The 22,223-nt window shown below is 44.0% G+C and overlaps 1 protein-coding gene across 2 annotated transcripts in view; it reads right to left on the reverse strand.

Annotated features, from left to right (window-relative positions):
* The window catches only part of DLL3 (delta like canonical Notch ligand 3), a 111,230-nt gene that overhangs the window by 13,995 nt on the left and 75,012 nt on the right, over positions 1–22,223 (reverse strand). The window lies entirely within an intron of this gene.

A 22,223-nucleotide genomic window follows, 5' to 3' on the forward strand; every position in this document is an offset into this window, starting at 1 on the left:
CTTGATTATGGTGGCAGTTTTCAATCCAGGAATTAAAAACTCAGTTCTCATCAAGACTTTATGGCACCTTTGATCACTCTTGCCTGCTTAACCCCTTTCATAGCATACACCTAGTAGACTTTCTTTACCCACTGAATAAGCATACAGGCCTTGGCTTTATCTTTGCTCCTCATGTTTAAAGTCTGTTATTAGCTCATGGCAAGGGAATTGTTTTCTTGTTGCTGCTCTGTAAAAAAGGGGAGTGTTTACATACTCAACTGGTTTGAGAGGGCACATTCATCATGGTCTGGTCTTGTGCCATCAGACAGATTTATTAATATTTATGAACATTTTAAACTCTTTAATATGATAACATCATAAATAAATAAAAATAATAATCAGATCTCCCAATTGCTTAAATTTGCAGCTCAAAGCTGAGAGTGGTCCAGTGTGCATGAAAACATGTTGCGAAGCTTCCAAGACTATCAACCAGGGTATCCTTCTGAAGAGGATGCCTGAGTTGGGTGTGGACAGGCTGTATTGCAGTGGTTCTTCTCTTACCTACACAGCTGTTTCCAGATGGAGGTGCTGGGGAATTTCTGTTCAACCCCATTGCATCTTCCCTTCAGGGTTCTGCAAGGTTCCATATTAACTCTCATCCTCTTTGTGAAACCACTAGGGGACAGTGCCCCTTGAAGTGTGGCATTTGGAGTGCATTATCCTCAATATGCAGATGACATACAGCTTTATTTCTCCTCCTTCTGGAGCCAGGTGAGGCTGTGGGTAGAGGTAGCTCAAGGCATCTTGCTGCCTGAGGTTAAGGACCATATGGCTCCACCATCTCCATTCCATATCTTGGTTCAACACTGCCAGCAGCAACACATGGCATTCTTATGGCAGTTGTGAAGCTCCTCTGGCCTCCAGGCCCAATTAGGCTTGCATGTGGCCTGTGGTTTTTCCCTAAACCACAGCCACCTGCCCATCACCTGACATCATGTGACTGGAATCATCTGCTAGCATAATCTGTGTGCTAAGATTAGCAGGGGAGGTTGTTCTGTTGCCAGGTAAAGTACACAGCACCTTTTAGTAGACCTCTAAATACTCCTTCTAATAGTCCTAGTTTTTTTTTTCCAAAAGTCCCATTCTGGCAGCTACTAATGACCTCATTATTATTTTTTATACCCCACCCTTCCCAGTTTAAAAACTGGGCTCAGGGCGGCTAACAGCAAATATAAAACATTGATTAAATGTGACTTAAAAAACAGCTAAAAACAGCATAAAATACAACATAAATGCAGCATCAATGTCAACAAAATTAAAAAATTCAGGGTCATTGGGGGGGACGGGGATCCAGTTCAGTAAACATCAATTGATCGCCAGGGCTAACTGGCCAAGTTAGTCCTGCTGGGGCCAACAAGGAGACCAGGGAAGAGTTTAAATGTGGGGTCCCAGAAGGGTTTCTTCATAGAAAAAGTAAAGGGAAAAGGGAATGGAGGATCAGGCTAATTCAAATTGAAGGCCAGGCGGAATAGCTCTGTCCTACAGGCCCTGTGGGATTTTGCATACACAGTGAACACAAATTGTTCCTCTTTGTGGCATGTTTGTGGTAAAACCTCTAATACAGTGTAGGATAACCCCTACACTTCAAAAAAACACAAAAAAACACAAAAAAAAACACAATGCACTCTGCATTCATAGGTCTCCTGTAAGCAGGCTTTTTTCAGCCAGAACTCAGAACTCAGCCAAAACCTCTCAGGTGGACGCCATTATAAGAGAACAAGGGAGGCATTCATGGTGAGTTGCGGCACCTCTTTTTCTAGAAAAATAGCATTGCCATGACTAATTAGAAACACAAAATTTACCCCTTGGTATCCACTCTTGAGAACAGAGCATTTTAGAGCTAGTTATCTGACCAAACTCTCCCCAGCTTCCTTAATAAATACCTTTATTGTTGCATTTACATGTGATGCCCATTGTAGTATTGGATGGCAGCCACAACAAGGTCCTGTACACAGACACACTTTGTATTTGTGGTCAACCTCAGGTGGAATACACCACTGATTATCTGTTAGCCTGCCCGTTATATAGAGACTCAAAAGACTGCTTTCTGAAACTTTTGTTCACAAAAGCAAACAGGTACACCCCAGCAGAAATGGTCCTGTTTCTTTTGAAGACATCTGAAGCCAGCCCTGTTCAGGGAAGTTTTTAATGTGTGGCATTTTAATGTATTTTTAATTTTTGTTGGAAGCTGCCCGGAGTGGCTGGGGAAACCCAGCTAGATGGGTGGGGTACAAATAATAAGTTGTTGTTGTTGTTGTTGTTGTTGTTAGAAAGCTTTCTGCTCTGCTGCTAATATTTAATGTTTTGTTACCTTGCTAGTTGGTCTACAACAGGCACTCCCAAACTGCGGCCCTCCAGATGTTTTAGCCTACAACTCCCATGATCCCTAACTAACAGGACCAGTGGTCAGGGATGATGGGAATTGTAGTCCAAAACATCTGGAGGGCCGAATTTTGGGGACGCCTGGTCTACAAGATAATATGCAATTGACACATGAGACACTTAAAATCACACCTGAGCTTCTTGTCAATTTGGGGTTTCTTGTGACGGCTGTTAATGGGGGAGAGAAAACTGAAGATAATGCAATTGTCAGTTCTAGATTACCGGTATGTCAGCTTCACACTCACATTTTAGAATGTAACAAGAAATGACCAATTTAGCCTCTTTTGCAAAAATAATTCCCCTAAATATGTTTCACAATACAGATCTACAGCCTCTCCTGGACAATGACAGCTCCCTTTCTCAAGCTCTGGGAGGAAGACCTTTCATTGCCTACAGACAGCCACCCAATCTTAAACAACTCCTCACCCACAATAATACAGCCACCAGACTTAACATGAACACTGGTACCAGAGCCTGCAATAAACCCAGATGCCAACTTTGCTGCCACATACACCCGGACAGCACCATTACTGGCCCCAACAGCATCCAACATACCATCTCAGGACTATTTAATTGCTCATCTTCTAACATTGTGTATGCCATCAAATGCCAACAGTGCCCTTCAGCTCTCTATATTGGACAAACAGGCCAAACCTTACGCCAAAGGATAAATGGACATAAATCTGACATCAGGAACCACAAGACTGAAAAACCAGTAGGAGAACACTTCAATCTCCCAGGAAATTCTATACAAGATCTCAAAGTAGCTGTCTTACTACAAAAGAATTTCAGAAATAGACTGGAAAGAGAAGTTGCTGAATTACAACTTATCACCAAGCTCAAAACCATGGAGGGACCTGGTTTGAACAGAGACATAGGATTCTTATCTCATTATACATGATAAAGCGATCTTCAGCCATCTCAACCCTTGCTTTTTCATGCAAAACCATTTGCAGTCGTTTTCAGTCATCAACAGCTATCAGTCAGTCAATCACCCACTTCCACCACCCTTCTGAGTGATACCCCCTCCCCACCCCACCCCTCCCCACCCCTTCTCCACATAAGCACCTGGGGACTCCTATTTCAGTGTATCTGAAGAAGTGTGCATGCACACGAAAGCTCATACCAAAATAAAAACTTAGTTGGTCTTTAAGGTGCTACTGAAGGATTTTTTTCTATTTTGCTTCGACTCAGACCAACACGGCTACCTACCTGTAACTGGATGTAAACAAGCAAGCAAACAAAATCTTTCTCCAGCCTGCCTGCCCCCAATTATGAACTGGGGCAGGTTTGGAATGAGGGAAAAAGCCTAATCTAAAAAACAAAGAAGAAAAGACTCTGCAACACAAACAGGTTATTTATGCCTATAAACACTGGACTTTACACATAGGTCCTCATCAAATCCAATGTGTTGTTGTCTGCTAAGACAAGTTTGTCCAGGTAGGGTGTGCAGGCAGGGTGTAAATCCATGACCCTGTACTAAATATAGGCTCTGCACATTGAGTTCTCATTTGAACCATTCTCTGCACTATCCTGCTGGACACAGTATTCCAGGTGTGGTCTGACCAAGGCAGAATAGAGTAGGACTATTACTTCTCTTGATCGGGACACTAGACTTCTGTTGACCCAGCCTAGAATAGCACCAGCTTTTAGTTGCTGCTGCATCACACTGTTGACTCATGTTAAGCTTGTGGTCCACCCTAACCCTAACCTCTAGATCCTTTTCGCATGTATTACTAGTAATCCAGGTATCCCCCATCTTATATTTGTGCATCTAGTTCTTCCTGCCTTAATGCAGAACCTTCCATTTGTCTCTATTGTAACTCATTTTGTTAGTTTGGGCCCAGTTCTCCAATCTGTTAAGGTCATTCTGAATCCTAATTCTGCCAAATTAACTACTCCTCTGAGTTTAGTGTTACCTGCAAATTTGATGAGCATCCCCATTATTATTATTATTACCCCAGCCACTCTGGGTGGCTTCCAACAAAACATTCTCAATTACTTCATCCAAGTCATTTATAAAGACATTGAACAACAATGGGCTTTGGACAGAACCCTGTGACACCTCACTTGTAACTTTTTTCCAGGATGACCAGGAACCATTAATGAGTATTCTTTGGGTTTGGTCAGTCAACCAGCTACAAACCCACCTAACAGTTACTTCGTTCAATCCACATTTTACCAACTTATCATAGCAAAAATCATTAATATTACTACTGATCATAATATTTCAGCCTGAGGTCTGTGGACAGCTAATTAGAGAAGTGTGGGCAGCCCCTTGCCCATCTTGGGTTCTTAGAACTAGCCATAGGGGGCTGACTAGTTCTAAGTAAAATAACACTTCACTGGAGAAAGGAAACATTTGCCTGGGCAGCAATAGAATACTGGTGATGGTGGTGGGCTTCTGCTCTATCACAGGCAGGGGGAGATATGTCATGTGAGATAGGCCAGGCCTGCATAGGAGAAAGTGTGACTGATGTTTGCAAGCTGTTATCTGTTATCTCAACTAGCAGGTGTTGGGTGGCTGTGCCAGCTTATCCTCATTATCTTATGGTGCTATTGGTAATTGTCAGGTTGAAGCATAATAAAATATCTCCCATCCATGATGTGACTGTGGATTCAGAGGTCAACTTGGCATTTATTACCGAGAACAGATGAGTGAGCTGGGAAGACCAGATCTTACCCAGCTTTGCCCACCTGGTTACTCAGTTCAATGCTGGTCAGGGGGCCATGTGTATGTGTCTCACCAGGAAACCAATCTTACTGGAAGCTGGGTGTGAAAGGCTGTACCTGGTGCTGAATCAGAGAAAGAGAATTGGTATTTTGTTGGTGTACCACCCACCCTACTGGATAAAGTATCTGGTGTTTTGAGAACTTCAATAAGAGCTGTTGAACTATCTCCCTTGGGAGGTGGCAGACTCTCCTTCCTTGGACGTTTTTAAGCAGAGGTTGGATGGTCATCTGTCAGGGATGCTTTAGCTGAGATTCCTGCATTGCAGGGGGTTGGACTAGATGACCATCAGAGTCAATTTCCAACACTACAGTTCTATGATTCTCCATCCTAACCCTGCCTTGTCTGGCCAGGCTTGGGACTGGGTTGCTACCATGAGAACCATAGGCTGTCTCAGTACATCACTGATTCAGTGCATTGTTCATGTCATACTCTTGATGTCACCTTTATAATTCTGAAGAAGTGTGCATGCACACGAAAGCTCATACCAATGACAAACTTAGTTGGTCTCTAAGGTGCTACTGGAAGGAATGTTTTTATTTTGCTTCAACCTTTATAGTAAGTCAGGGTGGGAGTGAACCAATAGTTGGGGAAGTGTTTGTTTTCCCATTATCATGGATGAATAATTGTGAGATTTGGATTGGCTGCACTGTTGCAGATCTGCCCAGCACAGTGGGAACCTATTACGATGGTCTGCCTTAGGAGGCTTATAGGATCTGAGGGATTATTGCTGGCTCTTGGGCAGGTTTCAGCAGACATGGCTGGTGTGGCAGTTATTAATTTTATTATTCAGTCAGTCAGTCATTCAACTTATACACCGCCCTATACCTGGAGGTCTCAGGGCAGTTCACAACAGCCCTGAGAACCCTCTGGGAACAACCATCCAGGACTGTAACCACCCCTAGTTCGGACAGACACTCCAGAAGTATACCATGATCAATGATATTGAAAGCCACTGAGAGGTCGAGGAGAATTAACAGGGACACATTTCCCTTGTTACTCTCTCGACAACATACAGGGCAACCAAAGCAGTTTCTATGCCAAAACCGGGCCTAAACCCCGATTGAAATGGATCCAGAAAATAAGTTTCTTCCAAAAGCGCCTGGATCTGGTCTGCGACTACTAGCTCCAGAACCTTGGTCAGGAAAGGGAGATTAGCAACTGGCTGGTAGTTCATTTGGTTTTCCAAATCCAGGGAAGGTTTCTTAAGGAGTGGTTTTACCACTGCCTTCTTCAAACAGGCAGGGACCACCTCCTCTTGTAAAGCGGAATTGATCACCTCCCTGGCCCATCCAGCTGTTTCCTCCCTGCTGGTTTTTATCAGCCAAGAGGGGCAAGGGTCTAGAGTGCAAGTGGTCGCCCTGACCGATCTGAGCACCGTGTCCACATCCATGAGCCCTACTAGCTGAAACTCATCCAACACAACAGGACTAGACTGTGCTCTGGACACCCCATGAGATTCATCTGCTATAACAGCAGAGTCAAGGTCTTGGTGGATGCAAGTGATTTTATCCTCAAAATGCCTTGCGAACAAGTCACAGCAAGCTACCGTTGTTCTCCCACCTCCTTTGGACCAGCCTGTAAAAGGCCCTGGACAACATAACGAGGATGCAATGGAGGTAGCAAAGTATGCCTTCTTTGCTGCCTTCACTGCCACTACGTAGGCTCAATAATGAGCCCTTACCAGTGTTCAGTTGCATTCATTTGGATCTGTTCTCCACTTGCGTTCAAGCCGTCTCCCAGCTTGTTTCCTTGCCCTAAGCTCTGGAGTATACCAGGGGCCCAAACGGGCTCCACAAAGTGGTAGAGGGCATTCAGGGGTGATCGTGTCTATAACCCAAGCCATTCAGGTGTTTCAGAGGTCAGCCAAGGCTTCGATGGGGGTGCCAATCGTATCAGCCTGTCTTGTTACGGAATGGCAATATGAGAAGGATGAAGTGATCACTCCCAAATGCCCTCTCTGATCTGGTGGAGCTTGCAAATAGCACTCAGAGGAGATCAGAGCTAGGAAACAAGCCAAACAGTTGGAGTGCAGATGGTGAAAGTCCTGTAGTAACAGGTTGGAATGCATAACTGTGTAACATGTGGCAGCAGCAGCAGCAAAGAAAGCACACTTCTCTGCCACTATTGTATCCTCAGTGAATCATCCAGCAGAGCTGTTTTGAATGGTAAACTGATTGATTAGGTCTAATCTGGCAATGGGAACGTCTCACCATTCTGAGGCCTGTTCTGTCACATGTGCTTATCATTATGGTGGCAAAATTACTTGTATTCATTCTGAAATTGATGTTACGGTTAATGCTAATCCTGGTGAGATCTCTAGAACACTGTCTAGTTACACCTTGTGGGATTACAAAAAATAAATAAATAAATCCTTCCAGTAGCACCTTAGAGACCAACTAAGTTTGTCATAGGTATGAGCTTTCGTGTGCATGCACACTTCTTCAGACACACTGAAACAGAAGTCACCAGACCCTTACGTATAGTCAGAGGGTGGGGAGGGGTACTACTCAGAAGGGTGGTGGGAATGGCCAATTCCATTGAAGAAAAGGGAACTATAGATCCTTCTGAGGAATGAATCTAGGGGGGAAATCATGGCATGTACAGGGATAGTGTTGAGCTCATATCTATGAGGCTGCTATAACTGGTGACAGGCAAGACCACAGTGAGTTAACACTCTGCATTGATCCAGAGCAGTTTAACTGGTGGAATGGAAAGAGTGTTTGAAATTACAACTGGCATCTAAACACAAAGGTATCTCATCAAATGAATAGGACATGTTTTTGCCAAAGTGGTAGGATACCTATCTGTCTGCATGACCCATGACTTTTCATAGAGCGATTCAGGTGCCTAAGGGTGTTAATAGAACATCTACAAGATTGCCCAGTGCAGGAGATGAACCCCTGGAGGAACATGACACAAAAAAGGAGGCCTGCCAGGAGCAATGCTGCACCCTCACCAGCAACAGGAGAGGAGCAGCAGCCAGGTCAACTGCAAGCAGGTAAAACTTTTGTTACCATCTTCCTGCTTTGCTTTGCTACTGCTCCCCCGAAGGAAGAGGAGGGTTGCCGGAATATTCCTGGAGGACATTGGCCCTACCCACCACTGATTTGTAACAGCTGGTCTTGGTATCAGACTTCTGGTCAGAGTGGGGAGGCTAAAGGGGGGAAATTATATAAAATATTAATGTATTACATGATTCCCTCTAATTTTCCCCCTCTATGGTAATATGTGGTGGCAGGTGACTCCCTATGAAAGGGAATAGGCAGCAGTGTGCAGTAGAATGAATCATGGTTTCAGTTGTCTCTACATGAATGCTCTTAATACAGAATGGCAAATATGACCTAAAAAGCTTTATTGAAATCTGGTGGGATGAGACTAGGGTTACCATACGTCTGGATTTTCCCAGATAATACTGGGATTTCAAAGGCAGAAAGGAGGGAATTTCTGAAAGGTGGCGCTTTGTCCTGGATCTCAGGTAAGTCAATTGAAAAACTGCTTCTTCTTTTTGGAATTTTTGTAAAAAAAATAAATAAATTCTGGGATCTTCCTAAAAAAAAAAATACAACTTTTGGGGTCTCCTGTTTTTTACTTTTTGAAATATGGCTACCCTAGATGAGACTCACGACTGGAATGTAGAAACTGAGGTGTTAATCCTTCTCAAAAGAAATAGATCAGGAAGAGAGGAGGACTAGCATTATATGTAAAAGATTGTACACTTGTGAAGAGATCTATGACTTAGAGCATGGAGGGCAGATTGAGAGTATAAGGGTAAAAATTGTAGCAGGGAAACAACGGTGTCCTTACTATAGGTGTCTGCTATAGAATGTCAAGCCAGACAGAAGACTTGGGTGATGCCTTCCTCCAGCAGATTACCAAACATTCAAAAATGACAGGTATAATAGTCATACAAAGGTAAAGGTAAAGGACCTCTGACAGTTAAGTCCAGTCGCGAACGACTCTGGGGTTGTGGCGCTCATCTCACTTTACAGGCCAAGGGAGCTGACGTTTGTCTGCAGACAGTTTTTCCGGGTCATGTGACCAGCATGATTAAGCCACTTCTGGTGAAACCAGAGCAGCGCACGGAAATGCCGTTTACCTTCCCGCCAGAGCGGTACCTATTTATCTACTTGCACTTTCGAACTGCTAGGTTGGCAGGAGCTGGGACCGAGGAACGTGAGCTAACCCTTTCTCAGGGATTCGAACCACTGACCTTCCAATTGGCAAGCCCTATGCTCAGTGGTTTAGACCACAGCGCCACCCACATCCCCATTGTCATAGTCATAGGAGACTTCAACTACCCTGATATCTATTGTACAGTGGAACCTCGGTTTACGACTACCTCCGTTTATGAATGCTTCGGCGAGCGAACGCCGCGGACCCGGAAGTGTTTACATCCTGGTTCCGCGGCGGCGGATGCGCAGAAGCGATCTGTGCAGTGCACACATGTGCAGAAGCACTCTATCGGCATTTCACGCACGCACAGAAGCGTGCCTTTGGCGAGCGAACGCCTTGGCGAGCGAACGCCTCCGCGGAATGGATTGCGGTCGCAAACCGAGGTACCACGGTAATTCAAACTCTGCCAAGAATGTAAGATCAAACAAATTCCTCCATAGCCTCACTGACAATTTCATTTCCCAGAAAGTAGAAGAAGCAACAAGGTTGTCATCTGTCTTAGACATAGTCCTCATCAACAGGGAGGAACTGATCAACGAAGTAAAAGTACAGGGAACTTTGGGAAGAAGTGATCATGTCCTCTTGGGTTTCATGATACAGAGACAAGGGACAGCTGAGTGTAGTTGGACATGCACTCTAGACTTTAAGAAGGCGGATTTCAAAAAGTAAGGAACTACTGCAGGGGTCGGCAAACTAAGGCCCACGGGCCAGATCTGGCTAAATTGCCCTCTGGATCCGGCCTGTGAACGGTTCTGCAATCGCCATTCCCCCCCTTTTTTTCCGGGTGCCATTTTTTTTTTTGCAATTTCCCCTCCTCCCTCCCACTTCCTGGCTTCTGCCCTGCAGAGGAAGGGGGCTGGGCTTTGATAGGAAGCCTTGCTGCTCGCCCGCTGGCCTCTCCCCATGGCTGCGCTGCCCCGCTGTGGGCTGGAGCTTGGTGTGCCTGCTGACCCTGTGCCTAGTGCCCAGGAAAGCTGGCCCGAAAAGGAGAGGCGCTGCCACCACTGCTGGCTCCCAAACACAGGCAAAGTGGTGGAGGAGGTAGGCACATTGAATTATATGACAATGATCCATTAATTTTAATGGGTCTACTCTGAGTAATATTTACTTGAATACCATGCATAATGTCTGAAGAAGGATTTCCACATACAGTGGTGCCTTGGTTCTCAAATGCCTTGGTACTCAAACAACTTGGAACCCAAACACCGCAAACTCGGAAGTAAGCGTTCCAGTTTGTGAACCTTTTTCAGAAGCCAAACGTGCTTCTGATTTGAGTGCCACACTTCCGTTTTGAGTGTTATACTTCCAATTTGAGTGTTACGCTGAGGTCTATAAATAGGTGCTATTTATCTTGTGTTTTTGTTTTTACAGCTCTTTTGTTTTTGTGACTGTGTGAATGAAACCCAGTTCAGCTACTGATTGATTGTGTGACTGCAGTACATTGTTTATTGCTATCATCTTATGGATCAATGGTCTCATTAGAGCGTAAAAATTCATGTCAAATTGCTGTTTCAGGGGTTGTTTTTAAAAGTCTGGAACTGATAAATCCATTTTGCATTACTTTCTATGGGAAAGCGCGCCTTGGTTTTGGAACACTTGTTTTGGAACGGACTTGCGGAATGGATTAAGTTTGAGAACCAAGGTACCAAGTTTGAGAACCAAGGCACACGAAAGCTCATACGAATGAGAGACTTATTTGGTCTCTAAGGTGCTACTGGATGGATTATTTTTTAAAAAAATCCTTGAGACCATTTAAAGGATTTGGCTACCAGAGATTTGTGTGAAACTAGCCCTCTGTTGTTTGTCCTCTGACAGATCTGATGAAAGGAGCCTCTCTTGCGGAAAGAGGGTGTGTCCAGTCCCCTGCTTGGAGATATCATAAAATATCAGAACTGCTTGAAAATTTATGTGAATGGATAAGACTATCAAATTCCTAACACTTGCAACTTTGCTGATACTGTAGTAGGAAACCCTACATACTAGACACTGATGCTAGTCTAGATTATTTTAATGCTGCTTTATATCAAGAGTAATTTGAGGGAATATGTCTGGTTACATTCACAATAGGAAACTGTCAGACTGAGAACAAAGGAGGGGCAACCTCCCCTCCACACAAGACTAAGACTAAGATCCAATGCCTAACCACCACAGAAAATCTGAGGAGGAGTGCTGTGCTCACCTCAATTTGTTCCCTAGGGGGCAGACTCAAGCAAGGCCCATTGGCTGGTTGGGCCTGCCCCCTGGGGAATCCCCGGACACAGGCCACTCTGCAGGCATGCCTGCAGTCCTCCCCAGCCAGCTGCCGGAACGCTAATGAGGCCCATGGCCAAGCCGCAATGCCGCCTGACCATTTAAGGTAAGCAGACCTGAAAATACTACCTGGAGGTCCTAGACTACCTGTCCCCTAAAATTCCACCCCTCGCTATCTAGCAAATGAAGATATCGACTATATTTTTTGGAGAATTGTCTGTTTGTTCTCTATAAATCTGGCCACCTCTCAAAATATAGTTACCAAACCTGGCACGAGGAGTCCTGAAGTTGACAGCTGCCATTTTGAATCAAGGTGGTGGCCCAAAATATGACTTCGGTTTGACTTTGCCCATTTTTTACATAGGTTTGGCTGCCTCTTCAAATATCATCACCAAACTTGATGTGAGAGTTCCTGAAGTGGGGGTTTATTTTGATGTTTGGAGGGCATGTGACAATTTGAATGAAGATTGTATCTCCTGAGTTTCTTAAAACAAGAACAATTATTTTTATTTGTGCCCCACCCAGACCACATCCAGGTGCTTTTGGAAGAAACTGATTTTCTGGATCCATTTCAATTGGGGTTTAGGCCCTGTTTTGGCACAGAAATGCTTTGGTTGCCCTGTTAGATCACCTCTGTCGAGAGAGAGACAAGGGAAACATGTCCCTGTTAATTCTCAACCTCTCAGTGGCTTTCGATACCATCAACCATGGTATCATTCTGGAGCGACTGTCCGAATTAGAGGTGGATGGCACTGCTTTGTGGAGGTTCCAGTCCTACTTGGATGGTCTTCCCCAGAGGGTATTGCTTGGGGAGCATTTTTCAGCCCCACTGAACCTTCAAAGTGGGGTTCCGCAGGACTCAATCCTATCCCCCAAGTTGTTTAACATCTACATGAAACTGCTGGGTGGGGACATGCTTCTGTTAATTAGTTGATTGGGAGTGAGTTGTGAAGGAAAGATGGGCATGTCTACAGGGTCATACTTTGCAGCATACTTTGCCGCGCACGACACATGCGGCGTATGCAGTGGCTCTGCACATGCGCGCTACGCAGCGGAGCCGCCGGCAAAACGCCTGAGCGCCATACGGAGATGCTGCCGCCAAGTATCCTCCACTCACGGAGCCGCGAGCAGAGGATCCCAGTGCTAGAGCGGCGCCGCTGGCAAGCCGCGAGCAAGCCATGGAGTGAGGTTTTTTAAAAAGTCTCGCTCTTCAGCTTGCTTGCTCACTGGCTCAGCGCACACTTTGCTGGTTCCTGGGCGAGGGGCGGGCCAGGGAGGGGCATCAGCGGCCGCCGCTGATACCCCTCCCTGGCCCGCCCCTCGCCTCCGCCCCAGCAGGAAGAAGTAAAGTGTGCGCCGAGCAAGTGAGCGAGCAGCCAGCCACCGAGCGAGGCTTTTACCGGGCGGTGGCTAGCTGCTCGCTCGCGGGGGGCGCACCGAGTGTCACCCTCCCCAGAATGGAACCCAGGGCACCCCGCCCCATCACCCTCCTCCCTTGCTACACCCCTGCCTTGAGCACTTTATTACCTCAAAACAAAGGCTCTCTTAATGCCTCTGAAACCTTCGCAACCATCCAACCCAGAGAAAACTCCCTAACTACGGAGTCTCTTTACAGGGCCGGCTCTAGGTAGACCCCCGGTGGCGCAGGGCACCACGGCGCCGGCCCACCAGGAGGACGCCGCGAGCTGCGCCCGCCCGCTGGCCGGCCAGTCCGCCGCGCAGCTGCGCCTGTGGCAGTCGCGCTGTGCGCTGCGCCCACTGCGCTGGGAAACGGGCCGGGAGGGCGCCAGAGAGATCGCGCTGTTCCTGCCCGCCCGCTGCGCAGCAGCGCCTGTGGCAGCCACGCTGTGCGCTGTGCCCACCCGCCCACCGCACTGGGAAACGGGGCGGGAGGGCGCCAGAGAGATTCGGCGCACCACGGCGGCAGGGGCGCTTAAGATGGCCTTTAAGGTTTCTTCATAGAAAAAAGGAAGGGAAAAAGGAATGGAGGATCAGGCTAAGTTGAAGGCCAGGCGGAATAACTCTGTCTTACAGGCCCTGTGGAAGGAGATCAAGTCCAGCAGGGCCCTAGTCTCATGGGACAGAGCATTCCACCAGGTCGGTGCCATCACTGAAAAGGCCCTGGCCCTGGTGGAGGATAATCTGGCTTCTTTGGGGCCTGGGGTCCTTAGGGTGTTATTATTCGTGTACTTTAGGGTCCGATGTGGGACATACCAGGAGAGGCGGTCCCGTAAGTACGAGGGTCCAATTACTTTACATCAGTAGGACTGATGTCCAAAAGGGTTGGATTTTGGGACAATCCCACTACATGTTGAGGTATATGCCTGAAGAGGTGCAACATCTGCAGCATTTTGGTGAGGTTCCTGGATGTCTCAGTGCCAACTTCCATGGTGTTAGGTACCATCTATAGATAAATTTCAGGGCGAGTTCCCTTCTTTTGGCTGAGATATGATGGTTTTGACCACAGTCTCTTTAAGCCCCTTAAAAATTGCAGGGTTTTATCTTTGAGATGTTGGGGTATAAATAAAAATTTATTATTATTATTATTATTATTAGTAGTAGTAGTAGTATCAGAAGCAAAACCAGAACTGGCCCTATTGAATATTTTTCAAGACAAAAACACACAAGAACTCATAAGCCACCTACTCTCAGGAGCCAGGAGCATCATAACTAGACACTGAAGAGACCTGTTAGAAGTGAACATGGACCTACTGGTACCAAACCGTATGGGAAAGAGCCCTACTAGAAAAGCTAACCGACAAATTGAAACTAGCATGAGGACAAACAAAAGAGAACTTCACTCCAGTGTGGCTCCCCTTCATTACATACATAGCCTAACAAGAACCCATTGCCAGCATACAAATCAATATGGCTAACTTGACCTCACAACAATCCCTCCTCCCCCACAAACAAAACTCACTTCTGTCAATTGAAGTAATAAATGCAGCCATTCGCCATGGCAGCCAGACAGGAAGTCAATTGAAGTCAACCAACCATGCCCTGGGCTCCCCAACCTCTCTTACCTCCAATGAAAACTATTAAATGAATACAAAGAACCTACCAATGTGACGCTAACACAAAAGCCTTCCACATACACTATGTAAAAGAACGAAGGTTTACTACCCACTCTCTTCCCCTGCCTCCTTTCTTCCCCAACCTTAGACTGTCTTATCTATAACATTAGTGTCTTACATTGAATATAACTGATCTGTAGTTTTGTACTTAAGAACCTCTTTAATAAAAACTTTTTTTTAACTGCAGGGTTTCAAAAAGGGAAGAGAGGGTTTCTCTCTCTCTTTACAATATGATTTAAGTGTTTTGGTTGACCACAAGCTAAAACATGTTGAGCCTAGAGAAAAAACAATTAGGGGGATATAGAGAAGTTGTTCCAAATATCTGAAGATAGCTGTTACACAGATGATGCAGTATATTTGCCTTTTTCTTGCTGACTATCCATTTATATAAGTTTTATAACCTGGCAAAATTATTAATTCTCTCACTACCCATTATTACAGCAAAGTGGTACCTACTTGCAATGGCATGATTATTTCATATCATTTTTAGGGTGGCCATGTGTCCATTGGTCTTAGATAATTATTCTCACTATCTTATATTAACTATGTTAGAATATCTGACTGCACAATGTATTATCCTGTGCATGAAATCCTTCTTTTCAAGACATGGCATAAACATGTAGTTTAACATCTGAGAATGTTAATGCACTGTACGGTTCAGTGTACAACATGCCCCCATGTACAACACGCCCCCTATTTTCGGAGACTCAAAATTAAGAAAATGGGGGGGGGGGAAGATTCCCCGAAGTTGTTGAGCTTTTTTTTGGGGGGGGATTGCCAACAGTTGTTGAGCTTTCTTTAGCAGGAAATGCCAAAAATCACCCGCCAGACTGACAATGCCGCTCACGCGCGTAGACAAAACGACCTATCCTCTGCCCCTTCGCCAATTGCTGAAGTGACAGCCAATCAACAACAGCCCTTGCAGCAGCCACCAATAACAATCTCCAACTCGCAGCAGCAACCAATCCCACGGACCCACGATGCACTACCCATGACCCCTAATTTTGAACATGATTTTTCAATAAAAAACATAGTTTTACACACAGAAAAGTTCGGTAGTTGAAAAAATCTTGGGCACAAATTGTTAGAAATCCATCTATTTGTTTATATTTGGTTGGAAGCTGCCCAGAGTGGCTGGGGAAAAAAATAAATAAATAAATAAATAAATAAATAATAATAATAATAATAATAATAATAATAATAATATCAGGCATAGGCAAACTCGGCCCTCCAGATGTTTTGGGACTACAATTCCCATCATCCCTGACCACTGGTCCTGTTAGCTATGATCACTGGAGGTGTAGTGTAGTCCCAAAACATCTGGAGAGCCGAGTTTGCCTATGTCTGGTTTATATAAAGAAATACAAAACAGAAGTATGAATTAAATAATATTCTACCTCAACAGACAGAAATCATGCTTGCAGACATATTGGGAAATGGTGAAAAAGCAGACAAGACCTTGCCAATTGTTTAAAACAAAAGAAAGACAGGGCATTGATTCCCAGTATTAGAGGAGTAGCCGGTGAATTATATACGGTAGCACTCCATGTGATATTAATACCCATTTTTAAAAAAATGTTACACAGTAAAATATAAAGCATATATCACAATTATATCAAAACCCGACAAAGATCCATTATGCGCTTATTGTCCAATATTACAAATTAACATATAAAGATTTTAACAATAATTTTGGCAAATAGAATGCAACAAGTGATATCGCCAATAATAAAGAGTGACTACCCTGATGCTGGGAAAGATTGAGGGCACAAGGAGAAGGGGACGACAGAGAATGAGATGGCTGGACAGTGTTCTCGAAGCTACCAACATGAGTTTGACCAAACTGTGGGAGGCAGTGGAAGACAGGAGGGCCTGGCGTGTTCTCGTCCATGGGGTCACAAAGAGTCGGACATGACTAAACGACTAGACAACAACAACAATCATTTTCATATAATTCTCTTTTTAACTAAACAACAACCTTTTAAGCTGGAAGTACTGTGGAAAACTTGGGTCATTTATTCACATTTGGTGGGAATGCCCTTACGTAAAAAACTTTTGGAATAGAGTATTCTCCATTATATCTGCAATTACAGGCCCAACCTTTTCTCCAAATCCTGCCTTACCCCTACTATCTTTGGACAAAAACTTAAGCTCTACCCCAGGCATCCCCAAACTGCGGCCCTCCAGATGTTTTGGCCTACAACTCCCATGATCCCTAGCTAACAGGACCAGTGGTTGGGGAAGTTGGGAATTGTAGTCCAAAACATCTGGAGGGCCGAAGTTTGGGGATGCCTGCTCTACCCTGTGCCACAGCGAACTAGTAGGCTTCTTACTGACCACAGCACGATTAGTGATAGCTCAGCAATAGAAGAACCAGACTAAAATACCCCTGAACATAAGGGAAAATAATATCTGGGATACAGCAATGTGTGAGTGTCTCACCAGACACAGGAGGGCAATTAAAGGTTTAAAGAATAGAGACACCTTCCAAGAAATGTGGACCCCCGTCTTTAACTATGTTAATGACCAAAATCAAGATCTCATACCAACCGATCAATATTCTCAGTGGAGAGGTTACATTAAGTAATATGTTTGAATGTTAAATGTGTAAGTGTATGTCTAGAGACAATGGATGAAACAAACACCATTAGCTGTACTGCTGGATAAGTTTTTAATGCCTATTGTATTAGTATTTGTTGTTGTTTTTTTAAAAAAGTGACCAGGCAGGATTCATTAAAACTAGGCAAGCTTCAGACAATAGCAGTTTAGTGGTTGATCTAATAGATTTAAATAAAAATAAAGATGACTTTCTTATTCTATCATTAGTTGCTGAAAACACTTTTGATAAAATTTATAAACATGTATATGCATGTGAACTTGGGCTAGTTGTCCCCCCCCCCCAAAAAAAACAAATTCTGAGCAGTATGTCAAGAAAAAAACCTTGGCTCCACCCTATGGTATGTTTGGCCTTCTGTGGGGGCAAAGGGTATTCAGGTACCTCATTCTTGGGCTCTGGTTAAACAGACTTACTCAAGAATATGGAATATATTTGGACAACAATGTTTTAAATATATTACTCTGATTCTTTAGAAGAATAAATCAACTAAGAAGGTGCTCCTTTCTCACACAGAAGGGAATGCCTTGATGGCTGCGATGTACAACATTTTAATGCACAATATTAAAAAAAGCATGTTTGTTTTTTTGCTTCAGAACTGTTGCTTTGTCCTGTAAAAGTTATACCCATAGGATAATAAACAAAGGCTTCTTTAAACTGGGTAACAGCCCCAAATATATTTGCTTTTCCAGTTTTTGGGTACAGATCCTCTTGATCTCCTGTTAGAATATGGAAGTCAGGTTGATAAGTATGACTTGTTGAAAGGAACACATTTAATCAGCACTGCATTTTTAAAAAAACCTTCATTTGCTTTCTTTTTCCTGAGTGCAATTCAAATTGCTGGTTTTGACCTATAAAGCCCTAAACTAGGGATGAACCAGTAGTCTGAAGAGCCACAACTCCCAACATCCCTGACCACTAGTCATGCTGGCTGGGGATGACGGGAATTAGGAGTCCAATGTCATATGGACTGTTGGGACTATGATATCTGGAAGACCACCTGCTTGTCCATGACTAAGACCTGGTGTAGAAGCTGCAACCAGAGTCAGAGCTAGAACAGGAGTGAGCCACTACAATCTGGAGCTGAAGCAAAGAAAAAGAAAGTTCATTATCTCAGAAGGGAGCTGTTAAACCAGAAAAGATCAAGAGAAGACACATCTATATAATCAATGCCAGCTCCTCCTCAATCTGGTTCTCTTCTAGTCTTTGCTTGCAGCTGCGTATTCTTCCTCCTGAATAGATTCTTCCTCCTAATTAGAGTTCTGACAAGAGAGTCGTCTGGCAGCCATGGGCACACTTCTAGTTTCTCTGAGTGTCTTCTGCTGCCTTTAAGGAGTGGGGAGGGGGAAATTCAGATCAAGGCAGGGCTTGGCATGGTGATTGAGAGGGTAATTGGGAGGCAGGCAAATCAACTCTGAGATGTGGTTCTTGAGGCTATGTTTGGACTTGTTGTTGTTTAGTCGTGTCCGACTCTTTGTGACCCCATGGACCAAAACACGGCAGGCACTCCTGTCTTCCACTGCCTCCCGCAGTTTGGTCAAACTCATGTTGGTAGCTTCGAGAACACTGTCCAACCATCTCGTCCTCTGTCCTCCCCTTCTCGTGCCCTCAATCTTTCCCAGCATCAGGGTCTTTTCCAGGGAAAAGACTATTGTTTGGACTACTGTGGGTTTTTCCAGGTCTTGAGTTGTAGCAAAGTTCTCCATAGGGTCCCTGGCCTCCAGGATCCTGACACTGCCCCATTCTCTGATGTCATTTTCTAGCACATGGGTAGGCAAACTAAGGCCCGGGGGCCGGATCCAGCCCAATTGCCTTCTCAATCCAGCCCGCGGACGGTCCGGGAATCAGCGTGTTTTTACATGAGTAGAATGTGTCCTTTTATTTAAAATGCATCTCTGGATTATTTGTGGGGCCTGCCTGGTGTTTTTACATGAGTAGAATGTGTGCTTTTATTGAAAATGCATTTCTGGGTTATTTGTGGGGCACAGGAATTCGTTCATTTCGCCCCAAAAAATATAGTCCCCCCCCCAAGGTCTGAGGGACAGTGGGCTGAAAAAGTTTGCCGACCCCTGTTCTAGCACAAATGTCATGAAACCTTCTGTGGTTAGACAGGTAGTAACTGGGCACAGAGACTTTTCTGTGCTGGCACCACTTCCCACAGCCTCTTTATTAGCATGACTTTATTGTCTTGCAGGTGCTAACTTAAAACTGATTTATGTTCCTGGACATTTGATAACTGGCCTATTTTATAGTGTTGGTTTAATTTTCCTTAGTGGTGGATTTTACTAAGAATTTTTGAGAAAAGATTTTTCACAATGTTTTTTTCTGAGTCATTTCAAAGGATTTTATTGGTAAAAAGGTGGAATGCAATTATCTTAAATAAAAAAAATATGCTTAAAAGACCAAAACATGTCATATTAATGATGACTGGCAGAAATGGAAGTAATTCTGTCATCTTCACAGTTATTGTGGAGACTGAACTTCTGGGAGGAAGGTGGCAAACTAACTGTCTACTGCCAACACTCCATCGACAATAATTATGAGGTGATTAATGATGGTCAAGATGTAAATCTTGGTTATCAAAAATCTCCCTTTGAAAACAGGAAGATCAGAGATTAACCTCGAGTGCTCTGAAGAAAACTACTCTTCACACCAGAGACTGGGAAATTTTCAGATGTAATGAGTGAGTGACTTGGAGTGAGGGACCTCCAGTGTTCCCAAACACCTCATAATAGCCCTGTAGGTTAGCCCTCAGAGCACTATGTCAGCTAAACCTTCCTTTTTTAAAATTACTTTTGAGATTTGACAGAGAATCGGAAGTCCTCTTTATTCCTTTCTCTCTTATCTTTATTTTCTTTTTTATTATCTTTATATCTTCCTTTTCTTCTTTTATCTACCGTACTTTGCTTTTGTTTATGCCTTGTTTTGTTCTTTAATGTCCTCTACTCTGGGTTAATGAAGGTGATGGCTGGCTAGTGAAAGACCCTGTGTGAGAAGTGGGGAAGGGAAGAAATTCCAGGCTGGGAGGAGGAAGGGAAGCTCCCCAGTGAGAGTTGGGGGGGGTCCACCCCCTTCTGTGTGAGGCAAGAGTTAAGACAGTGGTCAGCAAACTTTTTCAGTCCACTGTCCCTCAGACCTTGTGGGGGGCCGGACTATATTTTTTGGGGGGAAATGAAGGAATTCCTATGCCCCACAAATAACCCAGAGATGCATTTTAAATAAACTCATGTAAAAACTACTCATGTAAAAACACCAGGCAGCCCCCACAAATAACCTAGAGATGCATTTTAAATAAAGGACACATTCTACTCAGTAAAAACATGCTGATTCCCAGACCGTCCGCGGGCCTTAGTTTGGGGACCCCTGAGTTAAGATCTACCTTTGAGAGAGGACTTTGTGTTTTCCCCCTTCTTTTTTTCCTTTCCTTTCCTTTCCTTTCCTTTTTCTTGTTGTTTTTCTTATTTAGATTACTTTGGCTTTTTATTTTGTGATGAAAGGTTTCAATAGAACATTAATGCAAAACTAAATCTTCACAGTTACTGTATCTTTACTGGTAGAAAACATTTGCTGAGAAAGAGAAAACGAGAAAGAAAGAATGAAGACTCTGGGATCTGGGCCATCTAATGAAACTGATTTGCAATTGATCCAGAACAAAGCAAAATAAAATATTTCTTCTCACTATGCAGAAATAAACTTATAGAATTGCTACAAAATTTGGTATTGACCAGTAGAGTGATCTGAATTTGTTTATCATGGAGTTTATAGTAAAGGTAAAGGGACCCTTTATCATGGAGTTTATAGATTGCCATTAATCATGAGGGCTAAAAATGGAACTTTAGTGTTCAGAGGTAGTGCTGAATACTGGGGTACAAGCAAGAAAGGAAGGCAGTTGCTTTCGCACACACAAGTTTCCAGCGTCAACAGGCTGTCTGTTGTAGACTAGATGACTGCTAAATCCAGTATGGTAAGGCAGTTCAGATGCTCTTAAATCATACAGTGTATTTGCCTGGAGACAATCAGTCAGGTCGTGTACCCATAGCAGTGGTCACAGGTGGAATGACCACTGGGAGGAGCGCAGAGAGAAGAAACACCCTGGTGCATCTGCATCAGCACTACCAGATGCCTTCATCTGCCCCAGCCGCAACAAAATATATCTCTCCTGTATATATCAGTCTCTACAGCCACAGCAGGCGCTGTAACCCTCCAATGGTTTGATTTCACCCACAAAGGTGCTTTCCATTGTCTGCTGAGGCAGATGGATGCTAACGGTTATCTGCCTATATACAGTGGTCCCTCGACTTACGAATTACTCGACATCCAAAGTTTTCGACTTATGAATGGGACAAATGGCCGCACACTTACAAATTTTTCTACATCCGAACGGAAACCGTTTGCGTTTTAAATGCGGTTTCCTCAGCTTATGAATTTTTAAATGCAGTTTCCTCAACTTACGAATTTTTCCGAATATTTTTTTCCTATGGGAATCTGCTTTTCAACTTATGAAATTTTTAACCTACGAGTGTGCATTCGGAACGGATTAAGTTCGTAAGTCGAGGGACCACTTTAATAGAATGGTGGTCCATCTTACAGGGCTGTTCCTCTGTGAATTTATATAGCCTGCACCAGAAGCACTAAAAATACAAAGGCATTTCTTCCCTTGCACAGTATCCTGAAATAACTGAGGTGTTTTTTTTTATTTGAGATGAACATTGTAAAACATACTTCCTTCCTGTTTACCCACAAATGTACACACAAACCCTGAGAAGAGGTAAATCTAAATGGCAGTTTCCTGGAACAATCCAATGAATGAGGCTCAGAGTCCTTTAGGATCCTGCTCAGATAGATTTTTCCTGAAGAAATCACATGATCATCTCATGAGCAAATGAGGATTTCTACATATACATATTCTTAGATGTACTACAATAAGCCAACACATTAGCATAAACTCAGTGTCTCT

The sequence above is a fragment of the Zootoca vivipara genome, chromosome 6 (genome assembly GCF_963506605.1).
Source record: "Zootoca vivipara chromosome 6, rZooViv1.1, whole genome shotgun sequence".
NCBI classification, from domain to species: Eukaryota; Metazoa; Chordata; class Lepidosauria; order Squamata; family Lacertidae; genus Zootoca; species Zootoca vivipara.